At 49.9% G+C, this 14,717-nt stretch overlaps 1 protein-coding gene across 1 annotated transcript in view; it reads left to right on the top strand.

Annotated features, from left to right (window-relative positions):
- The first annotated feature begins 11,463 nt into the window (after window positions 1-11,463).
- ZC3H7B (zinc finger CCCH-type containing 7B) overlaps window positions 11,464-14,717 on the top strand; it is a 53,612-nt gene continuing 50,358 nt past the window's right edge. Inside the window, exon 1 of the mRNA XM_030855837.2 lies at window positions 11,464-11,748. The gene's annotated coding sequence lies outside the window, so the exon portion shown is untranslated. The remainder of the gene's footprint in view (window positions 11,749-14,717) is intronic.

The raw sequence follows: 14,717 nt of genomic DNA, 5'->3' as shown, positions 1-14,717 counted from the left end.
TAGAGCACAGGCTCTAGGCGCACAGGCTTCAGTAGCTGCAGCACGTGGGCTCAGTAGTTGTGGCACACGGGCTTAGTTGCCCCACAGCATGTGGGATCTTCCCGGACCAGGGCTTTAACCCGTGTACCCTGAATTGGCAGGCGGATTCTTGATCACTGCGCCACTGGGGAAGTCCCTGTTTTTTTTTTTTGTTTTTATATTGTACTGGGTTATGTAAGAGACTGCCCTTGTTCTTGGGAAATATATGCTGAAATAATTAGGAGCATGATGTCTGCAACCTACTCTCAAATGGCTCCAAAAAATGTGTATATACATATATATACACATATATATGGCAAGAGACTGCAAATGTGGCAAAACGTTAACAGTAAGTAAATCTGGGGACTTCCCTGGTGGTCCAGTGGTAAAGAATCCTCCTTCCAATGCAGGGGACGCGGGTTCGATCCCTGGTCGGGGATCTAAGGGCACAGATGCCATGGGGCAACTAAGCCTGTGTGCCACAACTCTGGAGCCCGCGCACCTCAACTAGAGAGCCCATGTGGCGCAAACTACAGCCCATGCGCTCTGGAGCCCGCACGCCACAAGTAAGGAGAGAAAACCCACACGCCACAACTAGAGAGAAGCCCCTGCGCCACAAGGTAGAGCCCACACGCTGCAACAAAAGATCCCACATGCCGCAATGAAGATCCTGCATACTGCAACTAAGACCCCACGCAGCCAAAAAGTAAAAAATAAATAAATAAAATAAGTAAATCTGGGCGAAGGGTCTCTGAAGTTCTTTGAACTTTTTTGCCACTTTTCTCTAGATTCAAATTTTTTAAAGTAACAGAACACAAACAGCTTTTCTTTTTTTCTTTTCACAAAGAACTTTTTAACCACTATGTAAATAACATATGTTCATTATAAACACTTCAAGTAACACAGAACAGGATAAAGAGAAAGGTAAACATTACCCAAGAAACTCTAGCTCCCAGACATAATCACCCTCAACATATGCAGCTTTCTTTTCCAAAGTTACCTCTCACAACTCAGCCCACACACGTGTTGTTGCTTTACCTGCAATTCAGGGTTAAATATGTGCCAGATCCTTCCACATACAACTAATTTAATCTCTACAAAGGAAGTGGGCCTCATTGCCACCCTTCCCAGCAGAGGTGAGACACTGAAGCTCCAGACCCTGGTTCACACAACTACTGAGATGTGGATCCTCTTTCCACCCTCCCTCTCCTTCTCTGCCTGCAAGGCCCGCCTCCTCCAGGAGGAGGTTGCCACCTCCTCCAGGAGGATTTTCTGCAGAGCAAGCTGCAAGCCCCCAGAGCAGTCGGTCTGAGAGCTTTCTCACAGAGTTAACAGTCCTCTTAGCAGCTTCCTGGAGAGCCTCTGGGCAGGTACTGTTTCTATGTGAGCAGCATCCTCTTGGGGCCTGGCCTATCATAGATGCTTCAGGTTTCCTCATTTGAACTGGATTCCAGTCAGGGTCACGGGGTGTTTCCTTAAAATGAACCATCATCTGAGAAGGCTGAAAAGCTTCCACTTAGGCCTGATGCTATTCCTGTGCTGATTCCAGCTAGGACTGATCAAATCAGTCTGAATTTTCCTCGGGGTGATCCTCAGCCCCTCCCTTTTCCAGTTTTACTCTCTGAGACGTTTCTCTGATGGACACCTCCCAAAGGGAAGAGAGAGGTGGGCGGCAGAACATCTTAGGCGAGCATCCTTTCCTCCTCCTCTGGGTGATGGATCATAAGGTTTTCACAACTGCAAGAGAATTCTTAGCAGAAACTCAATGGCCTTCAAAGCCCCGGGAAGTAATAGGAGGTAACAGGGGTCCATTGGGGCTTGTGGAGAACCGGCGTGTAGGTGTTCTGCCTGCAGGTGTTCACATTCAAAGCTAAAAATCACAAACCCAGGCCCTTAGCAAAGAGATTCTGTTTGTTACTCTCTCAAACCCCTTTAAAATGGGGAGAGGGCTTCCCCGGTGGCGCAGTGGTTGAGAATCTGCCTGCCAATGCAGGGGACACGGGTTCGAGCCCTGGTCTGGGAAGATCTCACATGCCGCGGAGCAACTAGGCCCGTGAGCCACAACTACTGAGCCTGCGCCTCTGGAGCTTGTGAGCAACAAGAGAGGCCGCGACAGTGAGAGGCCCGCGCACCACGATGAAGAGTGGCCCCCACTCGCCACAACTAGAGAAAGCCCACGCACAGAAACGAAGACCCAACACAGCCAAAATAAATAAATAAATAAAATGGGGAGACTAGGGTTTAAAAAAGGAGAAGGGGGTTTGCACAGTGAGTCTGAAGAGTCCAGAACCATCAGTGTTTCCAATCAACACATTTGTCGTCATCTTTCTCTCTCTCCCTCCCTTTCTCCAACTCTCTCTCAAGTTACCACCTGAGAGCTAGTCTGTTTGCCTGGCCCCGAGAAATGAAATCAAAGCTTTTGACAGACAGATAGAACCATCTTAGGCCATCCCTCTCCTCTTTTCAACAGATGGAGAACTGAAGCCCAGAGAGGTCAAGTAACCTGCCCGAATTACACAGTAATTTAGACAAGAGATAGTAGAACCAGATCTCCAGGGTTCTTTTCAATACACATGCAAAACAAGTCAGTTTGTGAGTGTGAGGTGAGAATAAGGGGAGAGTGGATATTCCAGACCTCTTTCTCTCTCTATTGTGCAGCGGTTTTTATTGTTTTCTTTCTTTCTTCCTTCCTTCCTTTCTTCTTTCTTTCTTTTAATGTTTTGAAGAGAAAAGCAGACTGCCTCTGATTAGTTTGGTTTACTTTAACTGAGTGTTTTAAATTCCATTCTTGTGCCTGAAAACAAACTTAATTGCCAATTGTAAATGGAATAAACGATATTTATTCTGGTTTCCTGTAGAGCTACCAAGGCTGCAGACTTGCCATTTAGTCAGATCAAAAACAAATGCCGGAACTATGTCAGACACGTGAGGAATGTAGAGAGAAAGTCCCAAGATCCAACTGGATGCTGGCCTTGGGCCCCGGGGGAGAGGCAGGTGGGCCTGGCCTACCCATATTGCTGGAGAGCCTGCCCCCTCCCCTTGTTAAAGATAACTCAAACCACATTCCCCCCTGGGTTCAAGCCCAGGGCTCCCTTAACTATTTTTTTTAACCTCGATAAACAACCATACTTAAAAGAATTCATTCACTCCATTACTCCATAACTACTGGATAACTACTCCAGTAGTTACCTACTATGTACAAGGCACTGTTCCAGAATCCAGTGTTGAATAAGATAGAAAAGGATGGTGTCTGGGGAGGAGCTTAAATTTGGGTCTAACGTGTATGAAGGGTTTCCTGGTACCAAATCCTTTTGGTAGATTATATTTCCTTTTAATAATTCTTTTGTTCCAAAATGGAAATTATTTCAGTTTTTAAATGAAAACTGACAGCAATTTTAAAAATTAGTACAAATGCAAAAGAGCATAAAGAAGAAAGTTAAAAATTACCTGTTTCGTTTTTAACAAAAATGTTATGTAGATTGATGAGTGGATGGATGGATGGAAGGATAAATATATGATAAAGCAAATACAGCAAAATCTTAACAAATGTAGCATAATATAGGGCTGTACAGTTCTTTCAATTTTCTGAATGCTTGAGGGACTTCCTGTGGTGCTCTAAGGACAATGGTGCTTCAAGGACATAGGACGACCCTGCCTGAAAAAGTATCAGCGTTACACCCGCTACTGGACTCTTAATCGCCATCCCCACCACCATGTTGCGATGGTTACGAAATTCCTCAGCCCACTTGGGCAACGGGACCTGTCCCAAATACGGAAAGTCATCTGCCCTGTCCCACTCTTACCCTATAGAAGGAAGGTGTATGTGCCTCGACCAATCAGTAAACAGAATTACACCTCGTACCATTCCTTTGTTTTCTGGCCATAAAAACTGATCAATAGCACATGTCCGGGCTCCATTCTCCCAGACTACAAGGTAGTCGGCCCGCTGTTCTGGCAGCGACCCTTCCCGCTAATAAATTCTATCTTCTTTACATTCTGCCTTGTGTCTGGAAATTCTTTTCCAACCCACGTGCGGACCACGACATTTGGTAGCCTGTACAGGGACCTCCAGGGGGGTCTCTTTCCCCACCTCCTCTCCTCATTCCTTGGGACTCTCTGTGAACAGGCAAGCTGCCGTGATGAAAACAACAGAGGAACTCCGGCCAGGGCCACATCCTGGCGTGTTCCGAAGGCTCCACGGCTCGCTTCGCCCCAGTAACTGCCGCCCAGACGGCTGAGGATCCCTCTGTCTTCCTCCCGACTGCGGACTAGGCCGATTGGTATCGTGCGGGGACGGGTCAGGCATTGAAAAGCCGTTAGGGCGCCTGCCGCTTGAAGACTCCCGTGAAAGGATAAGGGGGTCACGGAACGGACCAGGCTGTTAGAGCGTCCACTCCCGTCAAGACGACTTCCGTGCAATGCGAGGCACACCGTGGACGAAGCAAAGCACAAAGCCCACAGTCCCTTGGCCACCGCCTCCTCGGTAGGGTTAGAAGGCGGAATCCCTAGTCCTCTTTTCTGTCTCTTCTGCTTCTTTCTCCTCAGCTCGGACTGACTCCAGAGGACCTCACTGCCTCTAGATTGTCCTGGGAGAGCTCCTTCCCATCCCTGAGAATTTTCTATCGGTGAGTCAATTCCCAGCTGGTTTCCGGGAATTCCCCTCTCTGGTCATTGGTGCCTTCGTCGCACTGAGGCTAAGAATGGGTTCAGAGACGTCTACTCCCTTAGACTCACCTCTTGGTTGTATTCTCAGGAATTGGAAGGAATTTGACTCAGACAATCTCAAGAAGAAGAGGCTCATTTCCTTTTGTAACACGGCTTGGCCCCAGTACAAACTGAGGCACCAAGAACAATGGCTTCTTAACGGGACCCTAAATTACAACACAGTCCTCCAAATAGTTGGAAACTAGGAAAGGATTCCGAGGTTCCATCCGTGCTGGCCTTCACGGTCAGAATCTGAGCCTGAGGGACTCCTGTCGCACGTGTCTCTCCATTGCCGCTTTAATGCCTCATCCTCCCACCCTCCTCCTCCAGCTTCACTACTTCGTCCCTCCCCATCTCCCCCTCCACCAGGTATCTTGGATGAGCCTTCTTGTCCCTGGTCTCACCAGTCTCCTCCTCGACTTTCTCCCCAACCCCTACCTCCATACCCAGAAGCAGACCTTCCCTCCACTCCCCACACTCGGTCACAAGCAGCCCAAAACTCAGCATCTGGTCCCAATATGCTTCCCCTACGAGAGGTCGCTGATGGAGACCTAGGTACTATCAGGGTTCATGTCCCCTTCCCCATGTCTGATCTCTCTCATATCCAAGGGAAACTGTGCTCCTTCAGCCAGGACCCCTCCACCTTCATCAGGGAATTCCAGGCCCTAACTATAGCCTTTGACTTAACCTGGCCAGATATTCATGTGGTCCTAGCTACATGCTGCATCATGAAGAAAAGGCCAGGATCGAGGCCGCGGCTCAGGCCTGGGCAGATAAGGCACACGCCCGAAATCCTAATGAGAACCAAGCAGGGGCGGAGGCAGTCCCAAGGGCAGACCCAGGATGGAGACACCAGGCAGATGAAAATAGGCCAGCAGGAGGGCTCACTAGGAGAAACTACGTGATTACCTGTCTACCAGAAGGTATGAAAAAGGCAATCATCAAACCTGATTATAATAAACTCAGAGAAGTTACATAGGAACGCTCTGAGAATCCGGCCCCTTTTCAGGCCCGATGAGCAGAGGCTATGAGGAAATACACCAACCAAGACCCTGAGACCCCTAAGGGTCAGGCTATACTTGTAGTTCACTTTATAAGCCAGGCATCCCCAAGCATAAGACAGAAATTACAGAAACTAGAGCAAGGGCCACAGACCCCATTTCCTGCTCTACTTGACACGGCCTTTAAGGTCTTTAACAATAGGGAGGAGGCTTCTAGGAAAGAAGAGAACAAAGAGAGGAAGAAAAGTTAAAACGACACGCTCAGTATATGGCTCTTACCATTGCTCAGTCCCTCCCAAAACAGACCCACGGGAGCCCCTCTCCCGTCTCAGAAACCACCGCTGAGCTGCTACCAGTGCGGTCAGCAGGGGCACAGAGTCAGGAACGGCCCACCACCCGATACCCTGTGCCCTTACTGTCACCAAAAGGGCCAGTGGAAGACAAGTTGTCCCTGCCGCCCTCAAGCGGGGAGGCCAACGCCGCGACCACCCAACACTCGGGGCATTTTGGGTCCCAGCCCCCTGGGCCAAGGTCAAGGCCAATTGCCCCTGTTGGTGGTAATTGACTAGCAGGGGCAAGAACCGGACTGCGCTCTAGATCTGGGGCTCCTGGGTGCGGATGACTGACGGTGCGCACGGCTCAATCTATAGGCGCCTATGTTCCCCATAAGACCTGAGGAGCCCCGGGTAACCCTGGATGTGGCAGGGGCTACTATAACCTTTCTAACTGACACAGGGGCTACTTGGCCCTGACCTCCTTCTCTGGTCCCACTTGCTGTTCCTCAATCCTCTTAATGGGAGTAGATGGAAAGCCCTCATATGGCCATTTTACACCTCCCTTACCCTGTTCCCTTGAAAATACTCTATTCACCCATTCTTTCCTAGTTCTCCTGGCCTGTCCAATACCCCTGTTAGGCCGGAACCTTTTAACAAAACTTGAAGCTACTTTATCATTTACGCCGGTAAATATGGCTTTAATAGCCACTGCGAAGCTTACTCTAGCTAAAATCCCACCCCATATCCTTCACCAAGTTCCCCTGGAGGTACCTCCATTGCCTGACAGCTCTCTCTTGAACTCACACAACAGACTGCCTGCCTAGCAGCCCAAATTAACACCCGGCAAGAACAAATAAATTCTCTAGCAGGAGTGGTTTTACAAAATAGAAGAGCTCTGGACCTCCTAACAGCTAATCAAGGAGGGACCTGTGCAATGTTAAAGGAGGATTGCTGTTTTTTTGTCAACCAGTCGGGCAAGGTCCAGACCAATCTTCGAGCAATTATTGAAAGAGCTAATGGATTCTACAGGGAAGCAGTCTCAGGGGGACTCGACTGGTGGGACTTCAAGACTAATATCTGGTCCTGGTTCTCTTGGCTAACCCCTTTCCTAGGTCCTATAGTAGCCTTTCTACTTCTCCTAATCTTCAGGCCATGTATTTTTAACCTCCTTGTTAAGTTTGTCCCTTCCAGAATACCACAAATAAACCTCCAAATGGTGATGCAACAAGAATACCGGCCAGACAACACTTGTACAACCCTTGAACAAGCTGCCATCACTTTCCATGGGGCCCGCACTCCTCCCTAGATAAACCCTGACAGAGAGCAGGCAACCGGAACCCACGGCCCCACGATGCCCCCGCTCAGCAGGAAGCAGCCAGAGAGAGTTTGTCGCCCCTTCTCCTCACAAAGGGGTTCCCGAATGCCTGAGAGGGAATTAGGCAGTTAGGTAGACATGAGCAGGGTATCCATTAGGGCCAAGGAATTGGACCTATAAATAAAGAGAGGGGGGAATGTGGTGCTCCAAGGACAATGGTGCTTCAAGGACAAAGGACGACCCTGCCTGAAAAAGTGTCAGCGTTACACACTCTACCGGATTCTTAATCAATCGCGCTCCCCACCACCATGTTGCGATGGTTACGAAATCTGGAGCCCACCTGGGCAACGGGACCTGTCCCAAATAAGGAAAGGCATCTGCCCTGTCCCACTCTTACCCTGTAGAAGGAAGGTGTATGTGCCTCGACCAATCAGTAAACAAAATTACACCTCGGACCATTCCTTTGTTTTCTGGCTATAAAAACTGATCAATAGCACATGCTCGGGCTCCTCTCTCCCAGACTACAAGGAAGTCGGCCCGCTGTTCTGGCAGCGACCCTTCCCGCTAATAAATTCTATCTTCTTTACATTCTGCCTTGTGTCTGGAAATTCTTTTCCAACCCGTGTTCAGACCACCACACTTCCCTGGTGGTCCAGTGGTAAAGAATCCGCCTTCCAATTCAGGGGACACGGGTTCAATCCCTGGTCAGGGAACTAAGATCCCACATGCCGAGGGGCAACTAAGCCCACGCACCTCAACGAGAGAGCCCGCGTGCCACAAACCACAGAGCCCACATGCCTGGAGCCCGCGCGCCACAACTAGAGGAGAAGAGAACCCACGCGCCACAACTAGAGAGAAGCCAGCACACCACAGCGAAGATCCGCCGCAGCCAAAAATAAATTGAATAAATAAATAAATAAATAAATGTGCTTTCCTCTAAAAAAAAATCTTCTGTATGCTTGAACATTTTCAAGCATACTGGGGACAAATGTGACTATGTTTTATCACCTGCATTTCATCCACTGTATTATAACCTATCTTAGCTTCTAGGCTTATGGGTCCACCCCTCTCTTTTTTTTAAAATCACCTTCACCTTTGAGAATCTGAATTCTATGGACCGTTCCCCAGAAGAATGCATTATTTATTTATTATTTATTTAACCACACATTTATCAATGCTTTGCATGCAGGAACTCACTTAATCCTCTTAGTAACCCTATGGGGAAAGTACTCATTATCCCCAACCTGAGCCTAAAATGGTGCATTTTATCTTCAAGGTCTTTCCCTAAACCCCAAGACGCCTTGCTGGAGGACTGGGACCTGGGACTGTGCTGGAGCTGTGGGGAAAGGGGTTTATTTGCAGTCCCAGGACCTCATGTGGGGCCTGGCAATGAATGTTTTTGAGTGAGTGAATGAACACTGTACATGGTTGCACTTAAGACTGCCATGTACTCAGGCTCTTCCCAGGGGATAAGAAGGCATCTCTGGGGTCCAAGCCATGGCAGGCCTAAGCTTGGAGGTGCTTGCTGGAGAAGGGGTAACTGAATGATGTACCTGTCAGTTCCTCAAAGGTCAGAGCATGAGTGTCCACCTCCCATTCTCCAGCGACCCGCTCCTGTGACAGGCTCTTGGGGGTAACCAGTGATACATCCAGATTTAAGATATCCACATCACGATGCTGTGGTCTTACAGGGGGATGAGGCTGGGACTGAATTCTGTCTCTACCTCTTTCTTAGTCAGTTAACTGCTTTGTGTCTGTTTCTTCACCCTGAAACAGGTAAAAACAATCCCTACCTTACAGGGTTTTGGGGAGGGTAAGAGAATCAACATGTGCAAAGTGCTTGACTCATAAGTAAATAAAAAGTGGTGGCTGTTACTGCTATTTCAGCTTTAATGTGGGGACATAGGGCAACCTGTTGGTGCCACCTTTGGGGCCTTTCTCTCCAAAGTACCACCACCTCTGGTTGGGGTCTTGTAAGGGCCCAATTACCATCTCAGGCAACTCAGATAGTTTAACTAGTTGATACCAAATTCAAGAGATGAAGGCAGAGAGGGGAGGGCTGGTGTCCAGCTGAATCCTCCTTAAATGATGGACAGTCCTCATTTCTTTTTTTTTTTTTTTTTTTTTAGTTTCAGCATGTGGGATCTGGTTCCCTGACCAGGGATTGAACCCAGGCCCCCTGCACTGGGAGCGTGAAGCCTTAGCCACTGGACCACCAGGGAAGTCCCTCCAGTCCTTTTTTAAGGATATGTGTTATTCCACTGGCAGCCTGGGATGGTGGAATCACCACACCTTTTACCAGCTAGTTCATTTGAGACAAGATGCAGTAGTCCAACTGGCCTCAACAGCTTCATCCATAAAATGGGAGTGATAATAACAATGGAACCTAATCTGATAAATTGTCATGAGTGTTTCACTATAAATTGTACAGGAGGTATGGAAACGAACATTTATTCATACCCGTGGGCTAGGCACTATACTATATGCTTTACAGCTATTATTTAATTGTAGTCCTTGAAACAAAATTTATGTTGATTAGGTTTTTCTCATCCTTATCTTACCAATGAGGAGACTAATGCTGCAAAATTGCCTGGGGTCAGACAGCTAGCACGTGGCAGAGCTGGGACTCCAACAGACCTTGGTCTTTCTCATGCTGCCTCAGTGACAGCCCCACCGTACCACCCAGGCTCCCTAAATTGCCAGGCTCATCCTGTGTATGCCTTTAGCCCACGATCTTGGGACTATTACAGTGACCTAGCCGTGCTTGTCAGAAATACTAAATCAGAATCTCTGGGAGTTCCCTGGTGGCTTAGTGGCTAAGATTCTGGGCTTTCACCACCGTGGCCTGGGTTCAATCCCTGGTTGGGGAACTGAGAGCCTGCAAACCGCAGGGTGGCCAAAAAAAAAAATCTCTGAGGTGGTGGGAGGGGTTAAAGGTTTTCATTTTAAACAAGGCCCTCCTCGCAGTGAGTCAGAAGGCCACTGGACTCTGCTTTTCGTTTCTGGACATAAATGTCCATCACCCTTATGCCAGAGGCTGCCTTTTTGTTTATTAATCTTAGAGTAGTGAGGGGAGAGATGGCACCCACAGAAGGAAGAGTTTGAGAAATTCCAGCGGTGCAGGTGCTTTTCACCCCTCTTTCAAGGCTCCCTTATGGTAGTGAAAAGTGTGAGAGGCCATGTAAAGCATACAAGCTCTGGAGTCAGAACTGCCCCCTTGGACAAGTTGCTTAATCTCTGAGCCTCAGTTTTCCATTTGTAAAACAGGCATGCTAAAACCAATCTCCCAGGATTATTGTGAGAATTAAATAGGCAAACTGTGCCAGTTTCTGGTCCCTCCTAGCATTTACCACAGCGTGTTTAAAATTTATCTCAGCGATGCATCTCCAGTCCCTAAGATTTTCTGGCACAAATGTGGAAAAGATAGCATTTGTAAAGATAAAATCTTTACAAATCTCACAGCTAATCCTCAATAAATAAATTAATATATATATACACACACATATATAGGTACACATATAGGCATATATATAAGTATATATATGTACTTATATACACATATACATACATATGTGTGTGTGTGCATGCAAAATGAAGAGGGTAGAGAACTCTCAGGAATCCACGGGGCAGGTGGGATGACACCGTATTTGGAATCCGAAGCTCTGGATTCAAATCCAACCTGGACCTGGCCAGCTCTGTGTCAGTGCCAGGGATGCTGACAGCCAGTTTCTCCTTTGGTGATCTCCCCTTACCTTCTGGGTCTTCTAAGCAGCCTCAAATCCTTTCGGGAAAGATCCCATACATACAGCAACTAGTCGAGGGAGGTCCTGATTCCTCTCTGAGCCTTTGGTCCTTATCCTTGAAAAGGTCACAAGGCATCTAGGGTTTTGGAGCGCCTTCATTGAAAGCATCTGGAAACCCCGGGGGGCTCTTTACACACATGAGGAAGGGCGGAGGCGCTGAGTTAGAACAGCATCAGCCCAGAAATGCAGAATTGCCAAAAGAAAAGCCCCAAGAGGGAAGGACACTTTCTAAGAAGATAAAGGTGAATTCCAGGCATGAGCTTTCCAAGGGGAAGGGGGACTTCCCCGCCCCCTCCGCCCCCAGGTGCTCAGCCCGCGCCGCCCACCCCCGGCGCCCGGCTAGGGGAGCCGCGCTCTAGGACCCGAGGAGGAAGAACTGCTGGGAGACGGTGCCTCCAGCGGGTGCTGCCGCGAGCGGCCGGCCGAGGGGGCTGGAAATGAAAGTAAAGCTCTCCGGAGCCACATGGACGGAGCTGCCGGGGCGGCGGCGCCGGGAGCAGGATGCTGCCGCCCGTAATTAAATAGCATTTACTCTTATTATTACTAATAATAATAACGTAATCATACCTCTAGTCATAGCATACCATTTATCGGGCTCGGCGCAGGCCCGCGGGGAGCGCAGCCCGGCCGAGGTGAGTGCTGCGCGCGGCCCGAGCCCCGCGGGGCAGAGGCCGGGGCCCGACCGCGAACCGGCGGCCGGCTCTGGAGGGCTCGGGGCGCCCGGGGGCCGCGCCGGGCTGGGAGGAGGTGCGGAAAGCCCTGGCCAGGCCGGAGCTGCGCGGGGACACCCGGAGAGTGCATTTTGCAAAAACGAATAGTCCCCCAACCCCCCTTTCCTTCTTTTTGGGGCTCCCCCTCCCGGCCCCCGTGCCCTGCCCCAAAGTTTCAAAGTTATTGTGCTGCCGGGGGCACCTGCCGCTGGGAGATTTGGCTGCCTCTACAACCCCCCGAGGGGTGTCTTGGAACTAATTGCGTGGGGGGCTCTCTCCTGGGCGTCCGAAGCTTTGGGGTGTGCGGATGCTTTGCCGGTTCCCGCGATGGGGTTCGAGGCGATTGGCGGGGGCGTCGCTGGCAACGCGCCCCTTCCTTTTGTGTGCGCCTTGGCCCCGCAGCGCCGGGAGTTGGAGGGACCGCAGCCGCCGACGGGCCGCCCCTGCCGGCTGCGGCGGCCACGCGAGCCCGGGGATCCGGGGCCTGCGGCCCGGCCCGGGGGAGAGGGCGGCAGGAAAGGGGGGCGCGGTCTGGGGGGTGCATTTCCGGTCGCGGGATCAGTCCCTGGGCTCAGGCCTGCGAGGGGTCCGTCGTCTTACCAGGGGCGCACAGGGGCTGCGGGGGACAGCTCCAGCGCCTGGGGGGCGCCCCCGGGAGATGAGTGCACGGGAGCCACCCACCCCGGCCTCGGACTCCCCTCCTGCCCTCCGCGGGCCTCAGGGACTCCTCCCGGCCTGCTCCTTCCTTTCCCCGATTTCCTCTTAAAATCTGTCTGGCTCGGATATTTATAAGGTGCCCGGTTTGGGGGTCTTTCACAGAGACAAAGCAGTATTCCCAGGGGAAAAAAATCAGGATTCACTCTGATAGACTCTGATGGGTGTGATACCTACATGGCATTAATGGGTAAGAATAGGGGCTGGAGAAGGAATGGAGGGGCTGGAGAAGGGGCCTGGGCCCGGAGTGAGGGACTGTGGTGTCCACATCAGCTTTGTCAGGGATTTCATTTCTCTGGGATTGCTTACTGGGACTTTTGTTTCCTGGGTACAAGACTTTGAACTCCAACTTCTTAGCATTTTCCTCAGTGCCTGCAGTTCATCCAGTCCCATGAAAACAGCAGAATGCAGATCCTTGGATTTTCACACAAATGTGATAATTATAGTACATTTAGCAGCTAGTGGACACAAAATTCCAGCAGAATCTTTAATGCTACTACCAAGACTTAGATCCCCTCTCCCCCCACATACTACCATACCCACCTTGGTCATCTTTCCCCATTTTCACTTTCCGTGGAAATTGGACTGCAAGCTAGAAATGATGCCCAGCCAATCGCAGTTGGAATAGGTTTGTGGTGTGGGCTTCCTTGAGCTGGGAAGGAGAAACCTGTGTCCAGGAGGGCTGAGATCTGAAGGTAGGAGAGAGGTTTTGTGAGCCCTGAGCTGGGACGAGGTTCCACGGATGCTGTGAATTCTAGGCTGTTGGCTTTTTGTTTAGGATGAACAGTTAAGAATGTGGGTTTGGGTGGATTATTTGGGGCTAAGAGCTGGGCTCTTGAGTCTTAGGTATAGGAAAGTTGAGGCATCAGTAGGTTTGGATTTGAAAATCTGAAAATAATAATTCCTTAAATAGCACTTTTTAGTTTATAACAAAAGGGCTTTCACATATGCTGGCTCATCTGTCCTCCATAGCAACCATGTCAGCTCGACATTTTTCAGTCCTCATTTTCCAGATGAGAAACCTGAGGCTTAGAGAGCTGAAGGTTCTCCCTGGAAGGTCACATAACAGAGGTAGGATTCCCACCTGGTTTTCTGCCTCCAAATCTTCACCTTCTCCCAGAGTCCTGGCTACCTTAGCAAGTTACTTTTCAAGCGCTTCTTGTGAGCACAGTGCGATGCTGTGGGGCAGGCTTGGGTTGAGTTTGCCACTTAGAGGCTGGTTGGGAAGAGAAAGTTAACTAGCGAACCAATGAGAGAACAAGGAAATGGGCAATACTAGGGTCAATGCGGTGGGAGTGGAGAGAAGAGAGAGCTCTCAGGTAACCTGGAAAAGTTAGGGAAGGCTTCCTTCAGCAAGTGGGTCTTGAGCTTGAAAGAATGGGGATGCTTGGCTGGGGTGGAGAAGAGGTAGGGGATTCTGGGCTCACCACAATTGCTTCCGCTCTGGGAGGTTGACGAACATTCTGGCTAATTCTTACAGTGGCTCCTTGAGGGGTGAGCATTATTATCTCCATCTCACAGCTGAACACACTGAGGAACACATGATTTATGTGGCTGGCCCAAGATCACCTGGCTGGATTTGAAGCCAGTCCCGGGTGACTGTTAAGTGTGCTGCATGGCGTCAGAATTGGACCACCTCCATCCCAAATATGTAGACAAGAACAGAGACCAGGACAGTTTGAACTGGCAAATGTTCCGGGGGTGGGGGCTTAAGCTAAAATGTCAGCAGGCTCCCCAAGGCCAGGGAGTTTTAATGAACCAGCCCTGTGCCCCATGGCCTCGCAGGTACTCTCAGGAGGTTTCTGGAAGCCTGACTGCAGAAGGCAGAATGATGGTGGAAGGAAGACTGAGCCCTGAGTGTGGAGATCCGAGTTCAGTTCCTAGTGCCTGCCAGTGCCTGGCTTGACGCCACGGAGGAGCCTGTGGCTTGGAAAGGAGAAAGATATAGATGATTAACCTGAGCTTCCCGAGGACAGGAACTGGATCTGATTCACCCTCTGTGTCCCAGGCCCCCGTGGAGGTGCCAGGAGGACGCATTCAGCCATTTTGTTGTCAAATTGAATTATGTCCCAGTGTAGAGGAAGAAGATTTCTTTTGCCCTGGGGGGTGGAAGGTCTTCTGAGAAGAAGTGCCATTTAAATATTTGAAAGATGGGTTGAGGGCTTCCCTGGTGGCGC

The sequence above is a fragment of the Globicephala melas genome, chromosome 10 (genome assembly GCF_963455315.2).
Source record: "Globicephala melas chromosome 10, mGloMel1.2, whole genome shotgun sequence".
In the NCBI taxonomy this organism is placed as follows: domain Eukaryota; kingdom Metazoa; phylum Chordata; class Mammalia; order Artiodactyla; family Delphinidae; genus Globicephala; species Globicephala melas.
Note: the sequence above shows the minus strand (reverse complement) of the source record. Positions and strands in the feature narration are given on the sequence as shown.